Consider the following 14934-nt stretch of genomic DNA (forward strand, 5'->3'; position numbering starts at 1 on the left):
AAAGCCAACCTAAGGGGGGGGGAGGGGGGGTCATTTTTGCGGCATTTCGCGTTCGATATACCGGTTGTCGCTGGTGACATAGTTTTTGCTATATATTCACATTGTAAATGTACCGTGTCCAGAAATAGTTCAATATAAAGAGTAATTCGATGTAAATGGGTTCGATATAGTCAGGGTCGACTGTGCTTGAAGCTTGTGACCTTGTATTTGTAGCATGCATCACCAACTCAGCAGGAAAGTGCACATTCATGTATTTTTTTTCCTATCGAGAAAATATATGAACTACGTTTTCTTGACCTGTACAGGTAAAGAGGAAATGGTTGTAACTCTTGACGGTAACTCTAATATTACACAAATGCAGATCTAATTTTGGTCTTTTTATTGATATTGGTAGGTATACGGGAATTACCCCATTTGAAGGTGTTTTAATGGTATGATTTGAAGCCAGCAATATAAAGCCTACAGTCGAGAGTGTGTGGCAGCAAGGATGGCAAAGGCGTGCTTGGTGATGCAGCTGGGCACGATGTTAGGTTAATTTCATGGCCATACTAGTGACAAGGGCTGTTGGCTGTGCCTCTGCAGGGAGCCCTGGCAAAACCTCTCTAGCAAGCGATAACACTGAGTGGTTGGCAGGTTCTGGTGGCCAACTGCACTTCCCAGCAAATAGCACTGAATAAATGGTCAATCAAGGCTGGTTAGGTGCGCCCTATGACTGCTGCCACAGGCACGCAGGCCTTGCCCATGTCTGCCCCAATCACAATTCGTTCGCCGACACATTTCTTCGTTATTACGCCAGCAATGCACGTCACCCTGTGGTAAGGAAAGGGGAAAGTGTGTGCGGGCAACCCGTTGTTTGTTCAGATGGCTGCATCAGGCTGGCAGAGGATGAGGAAGAGGATGGCTAAAAGGGGACGGTCTAAATGAAGCTGCACAATCAGTGGTTCGCATTTGCTTCTTGGGCGTCCGGGCCGGCGAGTGGGCCTGACGTGCCTTTCGTTCCCGTTCCTGAGGAGCGCTCATACAGCCCTGGTGCCCGCATGCCTCGCGGCGTAGGCCCGAAGAGCACCGCCTCATCAGCAGTCTCGGCCAGTCACCGACACAGACGTCTGCGCCAGGACTGGGGTGTGGTGTGACGCTGTCGGGACATTCTTAGGAGACGTGTTCTACATAACTGCCCGCATGTGTCCGTGAAGTCACGGGAACTATTCGCAAGTCTTTTGTTTTGTGGTTTTGTTTTCGTGGTTGGAAATACAAGTGATGGCAACGTACGATGAAACAAAATGTTAGGTCTGGTGCGAGGTGCTAGTTGGACCTCTGATCCTTACAAAAGTGGCAAGCCTTCCAGGATCCACCGAGCATACTGACCAATATGACTTCTGTATCGTGCAGAAAGGCCTTACTATGGACCTCGAAAAGCTTACAGCACTAGGCTCCAGTACGGATTATCTGGGCCTGAGCTCCGCGAGTGGGTTGAGAAAGAACACTCCGACCAGCGCGCAGAACGAGTCGCTCATTGGGAAGCATGTCACGAGGAGGACTGAAGGCAGGAGGCCAAGGACGAAAGGCAGAAGGCCGTGGACGAAAGGCAGAAGGCCGTGGACGAAAGGCAGAGAGCTGCGGATGAAAGGCGCAAAGAGCTTCTATTGCAGGAGCTCAGACTTTGGGAAATGTGTGCAAATGCAGGGTACCTGGGCAGCGCCAGCCCCGAGAACGGCGTTGAACCGATTGGCACGCCGCTCCCTGGGGTCTTGGTCAACCTCCAGAAGCTTCTTCACATCTTTGATGAGCGTCGAGTTGACTTACATGCTTATCTACAGCGCTTTCAGCGGGTCGCTGCTGCACAAGAATGGCCACCAGAGCACTTCTCTGGTGGCCATTCTTGTGCAGCAGCTACCACAGCAATCGGCATGTGCCTCTGTGGGGAAGCTTTGACCGTGATAGGCCGTATGACAGCTGAGGAATCTCTGAATTACTCAATGTTCAAAAAGTCTCTGTTGCAGCGCTTCCACTTCACTGCGCAGGGCTACCAAGAGAAATTCAGGAATGCGCGAGCCATGGATGCTGAGGGTGGATGACAGCCGGCTGTCCGGCTCTGAGGATACTTTGAGCATTGGATTGAGATGGCGGGCATGCCAAAAACATTTGAAGGACTCAGGGACCTTGTGGTCTCTGAGCAGTTCTTTCGGTGTTGCCACGCCAAGCTCGTATTCCTGAAGGAGCGGGATTGCAAGATGCTAAGTTCTTTGTCTGACCACACAGGCCGCTTCCTAGAGGCCCAAAGCATCATCAACCTTGAAAACAACAGTGAAGAAGAGACACCCAGAGATGGAAGTGATGCCCAAAAGAAGCTGTTAAAATGCTACTTATGCAACCGCATCGGCCGCACTGCCCCTGACTGTCGCGTCTCTCCAAGAAGCCCATGGAAATGTAAGAATTGCGGCAAGTCAGGGCACGGTGCTGAAGAGGGCAAAAACAAACCAACCGACCCGGAACATTTTGTCTCGTGTGCCTTCGTGCAACTTTCTCAGGGTCATTCAAACTGGGTATCTACTGTAGTTTCATCTAAACTGTGGCTATATGCTGATGATTGCATATTGTATAGAGACAAGGGTCCATGAAAAAAAATACAACTTTGTTTAACTTTAATGAGTTAAGCCTCATTACCTCACTCAGCTTCATTCCGGCCACGAAAGACTTTTTTTAACCGATAAAAATGCAAGAAATACTTAAGAACTTTTGAATTTCGCGCCACAGTGACGTGTTATCAGCGCGAGTGACGTCATATGGGCCAGCACTGAAAAAAATTTTCAGTGGGTTAGGTGCATGTTAGCATTGGAGTGATTCGATCAAACGGAACTAGCCACCCCACTACAATCGTCCAGTCGTGTCCTGGCGATTGATTAGTTTGGCTGCCATCAATCGCCCAAACAAGATTCTGTGACGTCATAGAAAAGTTGCTGGAAACTGGCTAGCGAGTCGCCACAGCTCCACACGTTTTCTTTTATATATCCGTTATTTTTTGGAAGTTTGCGACGAAATCGGTGTCATTTTTTATCAGAACAAAGCAGCCTTTCTAATAAACCTAACTTGTATTTTGTCTTCATGGCTCCTTTAACAATCTGAATGATGCTGCTCAATTACAGAGACCTAAATAGTATTGTTAACTGGTGGGATAAATGTAATATGAAACAACGTCTCAAGATGCAACTGCATGAGTTTCAGCCAAAAACAATCAAATACAGTAACTAATTGCTTTTTAAAAATGGGAAGCATTGCATTTTGAGATCGTGTTAGGTACCCGGGCCTCACATTCTCATCAAACCTGAGCTGGACCAAACACACTGAAACCGTAACAGTGAAGCCTGGCAGGTGATAGGTGGGCTTTCTGCCCAAGTCACAGCAAGGAGAGGCACAGACCTCGCTTGGACACCTGAGAGCGGCAAGAGCTCTGCCCAAGGTGCGTGGCGCTGAGTTGCCAGGTAGAGAACAGGGGGATCCATCTGGTCGTGGGATTCGTTGCCCGAAACGGTGGCGGTTGTCGATTGAAAATTACGCCTGCAAGTCGTCACAACAGCGGGGGTGACGGCTGCCTGTCCCAGATGCCAGCCCCCTCTCCCAACGGACGCCCTCCCCGAACTGCAGCGGCTCAGTGGCTGCATGGCGTCCGGAGCTGCTGGGCCCGAAATCGCGGACTAGCCACCCGGGTGCACCCGGCGAAGGTTCATTTCACCCATCACCAGGTGAATGCATGCACGCTCGTGTACTCGCCGTTTGCAGTGCACGCTAAAGACCCCACCATATGTGTCGGTGGTTAAATTGCTCCTTACCGGAGGTACCAGCCGCTAAGTGCGGCAATTGTAACCAATTGTTGTGTGGCAATTGTAACTAATGTAGGAAGCAGCGTGCTGCAGGGATAACGCCTTCATATAAGGCACAAAGGACAGCCCTGAAGAGTCAACGAGTAGGGTGAAGAATGTAGGAAGCTGTGTGCTGCAGGGATAATGCATTCATATAAGGCACAAAGGAGAGCCCTGAAGAGTCATTAACGAGTAGGGTGAAGAAAGAAACTATGCACAGAAATTTACATGGCATTTGATTGAGTGAAGAGGGTTCTGTGCCCCTGCGCGTGCAAGATTAAATAATCAGATTGGGTCCGCCCCCTTTCTCCCGCTGCTTTCAGGAACACACCAATTACGAAAATCTGTTGCACTGAAATTGACGTACACACACTCACAAAGAGAAGGCACTTTCCCTCTTTCACAGGTCAGTGTCAGGTTGACTTCTGTGGTGCAATCTTCCTGAGGTCAAAGCGATTGGGACCATCCGAGGTTGAAGTGACTTGAGGACACCTGGGGCCTGTCGGTGATCCGGTCTGACGCTCGTTGAGAAGTGGCATCTCGGACCCGCCACAAAGGGGCCCCACAATGTGCGGCTCACACTCTGAGAAGACGGAGCCACTTCGTTTACCGCCGAAAGAGCAATGTCGCACGATGTCCTAGTCAATACCTCCGTGCAACATTCTCGGTCATTGTGACTTGCCTTGGTTGCGGTTGCTGAAACTGGCTTGTGTCCAACAGCAGCGGCTTTCGCCACCGCGTCATTGTATACAAAGCCGGGTGGCTCGGCTTCAATGAGGGGGGGGGGGGAAACTGGCGAAAACCAAATGACGGAAGGATTGAGTGATTGAACCCGATAATATTGCAGATGATCTTCGCAACACTGTACCCTGATCGTAACACAACCAAAAATAAAACAGGAAGCAGGGATGTGCCCTCTGCCTTTGTATTGATTCCCCGAATTTCTTTTCTGTGCCTCCTTCGGTCCGGCATGGCTTGCTTTTGCTATGCTTCTGCCTCTTTCTCCATGACTATTCTCAAAGTGGATCCGCGGGAGAAGCAATGTGGTTCGCAGCTGTCACCACATTTCTGGCCGTGTCGGCACGCACCGTGTGCCGCGAAAATTATTTCGAATCTGCTTGGACGCTAGGAGGGCACTTTTCAGAGAAGCCCGCTTATTTTACCTGATCCCAGCAGCGAAGGGCCACAGAGGAATTCTCCGAACTTATACATCCTTCGCTCAACGTTCATTTGCAACTTTGCCGGCGCGCAGTATCCAAAGTTGCAACCTGAATTTGAGTGTTAATCAGAAGCTGCCTTTAACTTTACTTTTCCCATACTGTTGGTATAGTGAGTAACTAACATTTTGAACAAATACTTTGTCCTAACTGGTTAATCAACCTCATTATCGCTATCCAATGTGTTGTAGATGTAGCTAGGTGAATCTTGAGTATAAGAATTTCTCGTAAGTCTTATTGAAACCAGGGGAATAGGATTTAATGGTTGCTCGAATTGTAGCTTTATGGGCTAACACTTTTCTGTTAGTGGCTAGAGGCTTGGAGCCTTGTCTATTATGTAGTTCGCTAATGATGCCTTTATGGATACAGGCCTGTAGATTCTGCGCCAAATACTTTCCTACAGCCGGCTAAATGTTGCCACGTCACACGTCTCAAGGTTTACAGGTATATATTGCTCTATAGTCAGCTGCAGAAGCTTTTATGGCTGTCTACCTTTAGCTTTAGGACAAACTCATTTTGATGGCTGGCAAAAGACAGCTCAATGATTTCAAGTGTAGACTTAGAGCTAGACAAGGGACTATAGCCAGCCAAAGGAGCTTTTATGGCTGTCTATCCTTAGCTTTAGGACAAATTAATCAAGCCTTGCGAAGGAAGTGTGCAATGGACGCAAAGCTGCGCCAAAACAGGCCCAAAAGAACCGTCACTAAAGCAGACCACAAAGCCGATGGAATGGTCCCGCCGACACGACCCCCGAGGTCGGCAGCTCCGGCGTGCGGGGAACGCTGGGCAAACTCGCTGCGTCATCTGCAGATTGCTCCAAGAGTGAAACCCTCCGCCCTTCTCCCTCCTTCCCCGTTGCCTCCGCCACGTTGGGAGTTTGTTGCCAACACGCCACGACAGAAGCGCTGGCTGGTGAAGGTAGAAAGCCTTGCTTTAAAAACTTTAATGAACCATTTATGGAGTAATACAAGTAAACACTGGCCTCGCATTATAGCTTCTCTATTTAACTATCTGTACAGAATGGTTTGTGTTCATTCACACGTCTTTTCATACCCATGGCTAAAAGTAATGTTTGCTGGAGTGATCTCCCCACTGAAGGCATGAGGTGAAAAAGAGCCCTCAGTGTGAAATATGCTAGCGAAGTAATTGCTGCTAAAGAAATGCTATGAGCCCATTCTAACCTGAAGGTGCACGACAAACGCGGCTGAAGTCCGCTGTCTGCGAGGCATCCCCATTACGACAAAAGAGCGGAAGTGAAATCGGAAATGGAGAACAGCAACTTGCCTTAACGACGGTTACCCCCGCCCTTCGAAGACGGAGGAAACTAATACACGCGAGCTCCTGGTACGCCAAGATAGGGAAAGCGATGCTATTGTAAGCAATTCTAACCCCTGTCACAGAGTGGCAAAACTTTGAGAAATCTACCTGAACGTCCACTCGTAATTTTAAATGATGCCTATCTATAATTAACTTACGCAAAGTTCTCCTTCAAATGATGACACGTATAAACCTCAGGTCCAGATCATGTTTTAAACGGTGTATTGCTTCAATGGTAACCCTATTCTAATTGCACACACATGGGACGTTCTTTTCCAAATACCCCGCACTATAGAATTTTCTATGGTTCATAGATCAATTTGCGTTCCGAGAGATAAAAATACATGTAACTTAGCCAAGTAAAGTTAGGGTTAAATCACTGGCATGCAATTTTATTTCGGCATCGCCTGCCTCTGGGGTAGGGTTTCCAGAAGTGAAGTGTGCATGAGCTGTCCCACTCCTGTTGATATGAAACCGGTCCTGTAGTGCTTGTCATGCACGTTCTTTTCAATGACCCTAGTTCCAAGCCATTGCAAGCAGTTGCGCCGAAGTTGCGTCTTGCATATCACCAAAATCTGAGAAGCTGCCTCGACAGGTAGAGATAACATCGGTTAGCATTGATGGTAACCTCGGAAGAGTTGAAGCTTGAGCCGGTTGGTACATAACTTTAACAGTAGGGGGCACCGCAACGAACGAGACGAAGGGAAGATGGGACAAACACGAACGGGACAATGCGAAGACAAGACAAACACACGCGCTTGTACCTGTCTCGTCTTCGCTTGGTCCCATTAATTGTGCCGCCCTCTACTCTCTAAGTGATGGTAAACAACACAGGTGCAAAAACACTAAAAGGGCTTTCAGGGACAAAACCAACACGTGCTCAACAGAAGGTACTAAGGCCACCGTACTGATGTATGCTGAAATTTACCATATCTGGAAACACCTTTCTGATTTGTAGACATGATAGCCCGATGAGTGAGTGAAGACTGATCCCCACACGGAGATTAGCTGGCGTGTTCCTCGGCTAAACCAAAATGAACTTCGCGTCTGCCATCAATATATAAGGACAGCACGTCCATCCCTATGCACATTCGAGAGCGATACAGTCAATCAAAAGTATTGCCATGACGCTCAATCTTCCTTATTCCAGGTACATGGGTAAAATTGTTATTGGATTCCACAGAAAGTTTCTTATGACTTTGTTGATCGCTCAGCATGTGACAGTGTGGGGAACAGCTGCCCGTGCTCCCAGTATTAACTGAGTGCACATCCAGCAGTGCCACGAGAAAGCGACACTTTCCTAAAGTCCACACATAAAATTCCACTACACCCTTCACTTTCCTAAGACATGAACCAATGTTCACTTACAAAAGTGTTCCAACTTATATTGCAGAAATCAACTTCTCGAAACTCATATCACACAGGGTGCAACTTGAGACCTTCTCATCCTTGAGGGAGGTCGTGATTATTTTGTGTGCACAGGGAGCCCCGCTCGCGCATCAGCCTCGGGGCTCCAGGCGATGTCACATCTGAATCAACCCTCTTTTATCCATCATTATGAGCATCTTCATATTTTAGTATGCACATCTATACATTTTTTAGACAATACCATACTCACCTTTTACGTATTTTTTCCCAGACCTGACATGAAAGACCACCTAATCGAGTCTTGGCGCTCTTTGGTCGCAGATACACTTACGCCCATAAACATACTACTACTACTACTACAGCAAAGTGGCACCAGGATGTCTGTTTTCATTCCAAGTGTTCTTGATTAGATTTTGTCCACAGTCTGACTTGTCATGGCCAGTAATGCAAATCCACCTGCAGGGCTCGGGCACCCGTTAGCACAAAAGCCACGTGGGTTTGTAAATGAAGTGGCTTAAATCGTGGATTTGGCGTCTCGCCTCGAACAGGTCACTGTTAATGGCAGATATCCCGTCTGCTGCCGCGGTCTATAAGACTTCCCACACAGAAATGCACGATTTGATGAAATCCATTAGGACATAAGCATCAGGTTTGAGCAACGTACGTAATACTGACGTCCAAAATGTGTGTCGCAACGCTTCGGCAGTTAAGCAGAAACAGCTAGAAGACTGTATTAATGCAAACCAGCTTAGAGTAGTTAGCAACAAGAAATTTATTTATTCAGATACCCTAAATGCCCACATACGGGGATAACAATGTGTTGAATTGATTTTAATACAAGAACAAGGCGGAAAAACCAAAAATTGAAGGAAGAGAACTAAATAATACAAAGCCAGCGCACATAGATCATGGTTCTTGGCTCTGATAATTTCAGCTATCTTTACATAAAAGCTCTTCAAATGGCATACAAATCGGGAGTATGATGTGTTTATCTTAACTGGACAGGACCATGAAAGGACGATAAAAAGAGTCCTAAGCTGTGCACGTTGTTTGAGCGTGAGCAGAATTACCTACACCAACTGTTTTCTACACGCGTGGCTGCATTACCGTAGCCGTGAGTACCAATTTTACAGTGACGAAGGCAAATAACTGATATTCGCACGAATATGAAGCCAATTTCATTAGCCTGTTCAAAATACGCTGTATTTTCTTGGCTGTGGCTGGAAGCCCGCAGAGAGGCCTTGATTAATTTTCAAGTGGAAATTGGGCCGTTTCTGCATGAATAAATTGCAGCTGCCAATTGTTTCATGTCATTGTTCCTGCGTTGTGCGTAGTTCTTGAAACAGCTTCGAAGTCTAGTTGTTTGTGTGGACGAGACAATTTGTTACCTCAGTATGGTAATGCTGCAAGCACATTAAAGGGACACTGAAGTGAATTTGTCAAGCTCCTGTTTTTGCTTGCACTGCGTAGACTGGCTCAAATTAGCACACTTTTCATCATTTATCCGGTTGACAAATTGGTAATTATATTACAAAGCGCGAAAGAAGAAAAACTACCATGCGCGGTTTGCGGCGGCCGCACCAACTAAGGCTGTGACGTTGGGAGGAGGGGGCACCGTGATTGGACGATACCCAAGGTTAGCAGTCAAACAAGTTTCGGTTTCGGTTCTGTAAAACACAACCGATGGCGTTGTTGGATGGGCATTCTCAATATCTCAGTAATCATCGTACCGCGCTTCTGCCATGTTGTCGGCTGTAAAATACATAAGATTAGCCTCCCAGGACGGCTTGGAATCGTAGCATTCACTAGCCGAGGCCTACGCAGTGCATGAACGCCCTCCGCGTCCCCGCAGACGCTCAAATGCCATGCGCTTTTCCCCCATATTTGGAGCTTGCCTCACTCATGCCTGTATCGTAAAACGCGTGTTCGCACCAGGCCAAGGGTCTGTTGATTCTGGCCTGTGCCCACTGCCCACAAGCAGTCGGTGCTTATGGCAACAGCACGCCAACGAGAACTCGCTAGCGCGCCAGTGCCAGCCTGCGCGCGTTCTGTGAAATAGTTCGTGGAGCAGTGAACGTTGCGGCCCCATAAAAGGTGAACTTAGTTTAGAAAAGATCGGCGGAAAACGAAAAAGTTAACTTGTAAAAAAGAAAAAAAAAAGCACGTACCAGCGGGGATTCGACCTTGTGCCTTGCAAAACACTTGCAATGACATACCTTGCGCTCCAAGCCACTAGGCCACAGGCCAGCGCTGCGACCTTGGAAATATAAGGTATATAATGTATAACCAGTTTACACTTTTATTTAGTTTTAGCGTTCCAAGCAGCTTAGCTGACTATTTGTTGTTTTGCGCTCGTGCAGTAAGCATCCCCCAAGTTTCCACAATATCTCACGTCTAGCAATTGCATTTCTTACACGGAAAAGCGTTCGCAGATGCGTAGTCGTGCTGCTGGCCGCTGTGCTTGTCCGCCCAGCGCAAAAAAGTGCTTTCCGCACCCTAGTTTTACGCTGTACGGTAAAAATATCAGTTGATTTTATTTCCTTAGTACCTATATTGACTTCGCTGACTCTTCTCCTGCCTTCAAGAGGCCTTATATTGTCCTACTGGCGTACCAGTCAGTGAAGCGTCGCATGTGCGCTTGTGCAGCGCTTGTGTGAAGCGACCTTGACTTGGAGCTAGATACAGTGTACAAACTAACCAAGTAAAGAAAGGCCCATTCTTCCATTTACAAACGTGTCCTGGCTTCGTTTCAACTCGGCGAACGAATTGCGACGACCCGTCGGCGGCCGGCAGACGAAACGCTGGGCCGACTGACTCTGAGTCTATTCGATTCAGCCTGCACCTCTTGAACCAGTTCACAGCGGTGCAAAGCGGGTTCCGCCATCGGCGGAACCAGACCTGCACATTTTTCGTCTGCTTCTGCACCTCCTCGACAGGGAGTGCAGGCAAAGCCATGAACCCGTCCTGCACCCGTCGGCACCACCGGTGAATCGAACGGCGCGGTTCAGGTGCCGCGAGCTGCACCGCTGAAACGAACGGCGAAGTGCGGCACCGCCTGAACTGGTTCACGCGGTGCAGGTGAAATGAATAGACCCTCTGTCTGAAGGCCGGGGAGCCGTGCAGTAGCGCAGCCAATTGTGAGCTCGGCTCCTCACGACGTCACACGAAAACGCCACAGAAAATGGGCGAGCGTAAAGAGAGGAGGACAGGATTTTCGAATTAATTTTTCTAATAAATAAAATCGCGTAAACGCGCCCAGAGTGGTGGAAACATGGCCTGGGGACTTCAGACTACAATTTGCGCTAGTAATCCCGCAATGTTTACATATCACTTCAGTGTCCCTTTAAACATACCGCCATGTACGTTCCCAAGCATCGACTTAGCACTCTAAATGATTGCTGGGGCCTCAGCTTTCCCTGTTTCCCTCACCTTGGTATCAGCTTTCCCCGTTGCAAAGCAAATTCGAATATATTTCTGTCGATGGACATATTACAACTGACGAATCGGAAATAACTTGAAGATTTAACGAATACTTCCACTCGGTGTTTACTCATTCCGAAAAATCCTCTGTACATGCTTCTCCCAAACCAAGCTGTGCTCCCACATCAAAGCTGTCGATGGACAACTGGACATCGGATGCCGCCGTTCTCAAGTTCCGGGTGCGTCAGGGCGTTGTATCTTGGCTTGTGCGTGTTGGTTGGGAACTATGTGCCGCCATGGTCGTCATCTTCTCAGTGGCAGGCTTGGTCATGTCCGGTATGCATCGCGCCGTGTTGCTGTTTTCATGTTTGGGAGAGTCGCATCAGGGTTAGATCGGGTTGGGCTGAGGGCATCTCGTGAACACCATTCATCGGCGAGTCGTTGCGTCGTTGGACTGTTTGCGTTATTCTGCCGTTGAGCAACTTCACCTCCATAAGTTGCTGCTTTTAGTTTCCCCTGCATGGGCTGGGGGATCTCCCATGCATGCGTGACGTCTGCATTGCTTCGACGGCTTGGCGATCGGTATGGGTAGGACAGTGGCAAACGGTTGAAGCACGCTGGACCTCGGTGGATGTTCAACGGGTATTCCTCGATCTCAGTAGCGTGCTGGCCGGGTAGGGACTGTGGTGCATCAAAAGAGAACCCTCGCAAACCCAGCCTCTTGTAGGGGCAGCGACGGAAGATGTAGTCTGCCTCCCCCACAGTGGTTGCACAGCACGCGATTATAGGGGGTTCGCCTCGGCTTCCTGGACTACGGGGGGTCGGGCGGGCGACAGTGGGCAGCGGTAGGGGCCTCTTGACGATGAGTTAAAGGTGGGTGGGGTCAACAAACAGCTGTGGAGTAGGTCATAGCTTGTGGCTCGCGGGCTGTTTCAGACGGGGTAGAAGTTCCCGAAGTGTGTTGAACTTCTGTGGGATCACATCGGTCAGGGAGGTGACTTGGTGACTTGAGGTTGTGACGTCGCTGGTAAACTTTTTGAGGCTCTTCCCTCACACTGCATGGATGGTCTCGCGTAGTGTGTCAGAGCTAATAGCCCCGGCATCAATCGTCTCCGAAAACAGCGTACTGCCTCGTGTGTATTTCAAGCGTCTTCTCCAACGCGGCCTCCTCAGACGTGAATTCGTCCAGTCTTCAGGGGGTTGCGGAGAAGGCATGCAAAGAGCTCTTGCTTAACCCCTCCCATCAAAAACCTTAGTTTCTTTTCCTCACTCAATTCTGGGTTCGCACGCAGCATTGGGATGCTGTGTGCATGTCTGTAGCAGCTGCTTGGCCCGTTCCGTGCATACCGGAGACGTGAAAGTTTTCAAAACCTCAGTCTTGAAAACCTCTCAGGTTGTCTGCGTACGTTTGTGTTTGTCGAACCAAATACATGTGAAGTCTTCATGATAGAAAAACGCTTTCCTGAGCGTTTTGTCATCATCCCATCGGTTAAATGTCCGGACCGTCTTGAGATGTTCCAGCCATTCTTCAGTATCTTCCATAGGTGACCCGTGAAATGATGGTGGCTCCTGGGGTTGTGCACAACTACAGGAGTGCTCGCTACGGTGATCATCATGGATGCGTTGTTTACGGCACCCATCATGGCGTCTTCCAACTTCAATTTATTTGGCAGTAGTCCAAACTCTGGCTTTAGGCCTTGCTGTCTGCAGCTGGAACGAGTGGGGCTTGGTTGACGACTTTGAGATGGTTTAGGGTGCATGCACCCTGACCTCCACTAGACGTCATGAAGCCAAAGATGACGCAGTTGGCTTGAAGGAAAAACAAGTTTATTGGAGCAAACTTATGCCCAACTAACCACTCAAAAAATAGACAGGCAGCAAAGCAGCAGTCATCAAAGTGACGTGCGCAGGTGAGTGTCGGCAAATCGCATGCCGTGGCGTCAGCTCTGCGGGTATTTATCTTTTGGCGTGAGTGCTTCCTCGAAAGGTCGAATTACATTGAGAACACTGTAGATCAAAGAAGATTATTCTAGGCTAGTGGCGTTAGGGCGAAAAATTTTCCTTATCAAATGAGAACCCATGTGGCATAAAAAAGAAAGGAACATGCATTTCACTTGGGACACGGATAACACCATGGCACAGCCGGGCGCTAAAAGCAAAACAAACAAACCAAATACATAGTTCGTGCCAATATTCACAGAATTTATTAAGAAAACACTGAGGAAAAACTGTGAAATCTTTACGAAATGCCCGATATTCACTCCAGTTTACATAGACATTCTATCATTTGTGCTCAGCACTACTATGAGACGCAACCACCAACTTTGCTCAAATGCAGATCATGGCTATCACTTAATCACCTCACAGAAGAATACCAAAGAGCCACAGAAGACATAATACGCGCACAGCAATTTGAGGTCATTTATGCCTAGTAAAGCCATACATGTGTTTTAAGTCCGCAAATCTTGAGGCCGAATTCATTTCAGGCGCCAAAACTGGCCAGCACAATAGCATGCAACCGTCCCATTTGGCAAAAGCATACCCATTCCACATCATCTCTAATGCTCTTGGAAGAGGCTTCGAATTGGTAGAAATTCCCAGAAACAAGAGGGTTCACTGCAGCGAGACTATAAAGCAGCCTTGGAGTGCTATATCTCTCGCGTCCCATGACAACTGCAATGGAGAAAGTGCAGGTCTAGTGGTGAAATGCCCCGTACCTGAAGAATGGCTTGTGTTAAGTGTAAGTCGACTCTACTTGGGCATCTCAACAAGTAATCCCAATGGGTCCCAGTCATAATGGCCAAGACGTGCCTACTACAAAAAGTTCATGGAAGCATTTAAAAACATCTGTCCTCACTCAAGGCTAGAGACAAGTTAGCAAAAAAAAAAAAAAGCTTTGTTATGTCTTCTCAGCAAGCACGTCGGCGATCGACACATATGTACACCTCCCAAAAGAACTGCGGAGCTGAACTCCTCAACATTATTTACTTTAAAAACAAAACAAACAATGCAACTGTGTGGGCAAGTGACACCACAAACGATAAAAAGGCATGAAAGCAGCGAGCCCCTGTTAGCTGTCAGGTGGTAAGGTATTGCATGATAAAAGCGTAGATACCTTTGCTTCTACTGGTGAATATTTATTGGCAGAGAGGTTACAAAGACACCATGCTATGATTAAAAGAATTAGCACGACTTGGACAATGGCAGTAAAGAAGGACGACGGGACAAGCGCTCACTTGCAACTAACATTTATTGAGGCAGATCAGATGGGCAGATGTGTGAATGACCCGGCACACGAGCATAGTTCTTCTCTTAATTAAACGCGTGTGCATTTACCCGCACATTGCGAAGATTGCAGGCCTGTCGGTCCTTTGGAAAAATGCAGACCTTTCTTTGGGCAGATTAGAATTCTCGTAAGCAGTGATAATACAGTGGCGAGGGAGCTCTTGGAAGCGTTTTATATTAAGCAGAAAGGGGACAAGTGCGTCAGCGATACTACTGTGCTTTTGCGTGCCAGCGAGTTTGAATTTTTGAAAACGTCACCTTGATCATATTCTGTGGTTGATGTGTTCCATGTAGTGTACTGAAGTGCACGTGCGCATGCTCCTGATAATTCATGTATAAATATGAGTCGATGCCTCAATAAATGTTAGTTGCAAGTGAGCGCTTGTCCCGTCGTCCTTATTTACTGTCATTGTCCAAGTCGCACTCTAATTTTTTGAATCATAATAGGGTACACCAACTTGCCCAACAGA

This window comes from Haemaphysalis longicornis, unplaced genomic scaffold (assembly GCF_048455015.1).
Source record: "Haemaphysalis longicornis isolate Haplotype H1 unplaced genomic scaffold, Haemaphysalis longicornis Haplotype H1 scaffold_26, whole genome shotgun sequence".
Classification (NCBI taxonomy): domain Eukaryota; kingdom Metazoa; phylum Arthropoda; class Arachnida; order Ixodida; family Ixodidae; genus Haemaphysalis; species Haemaphysalis longicornis.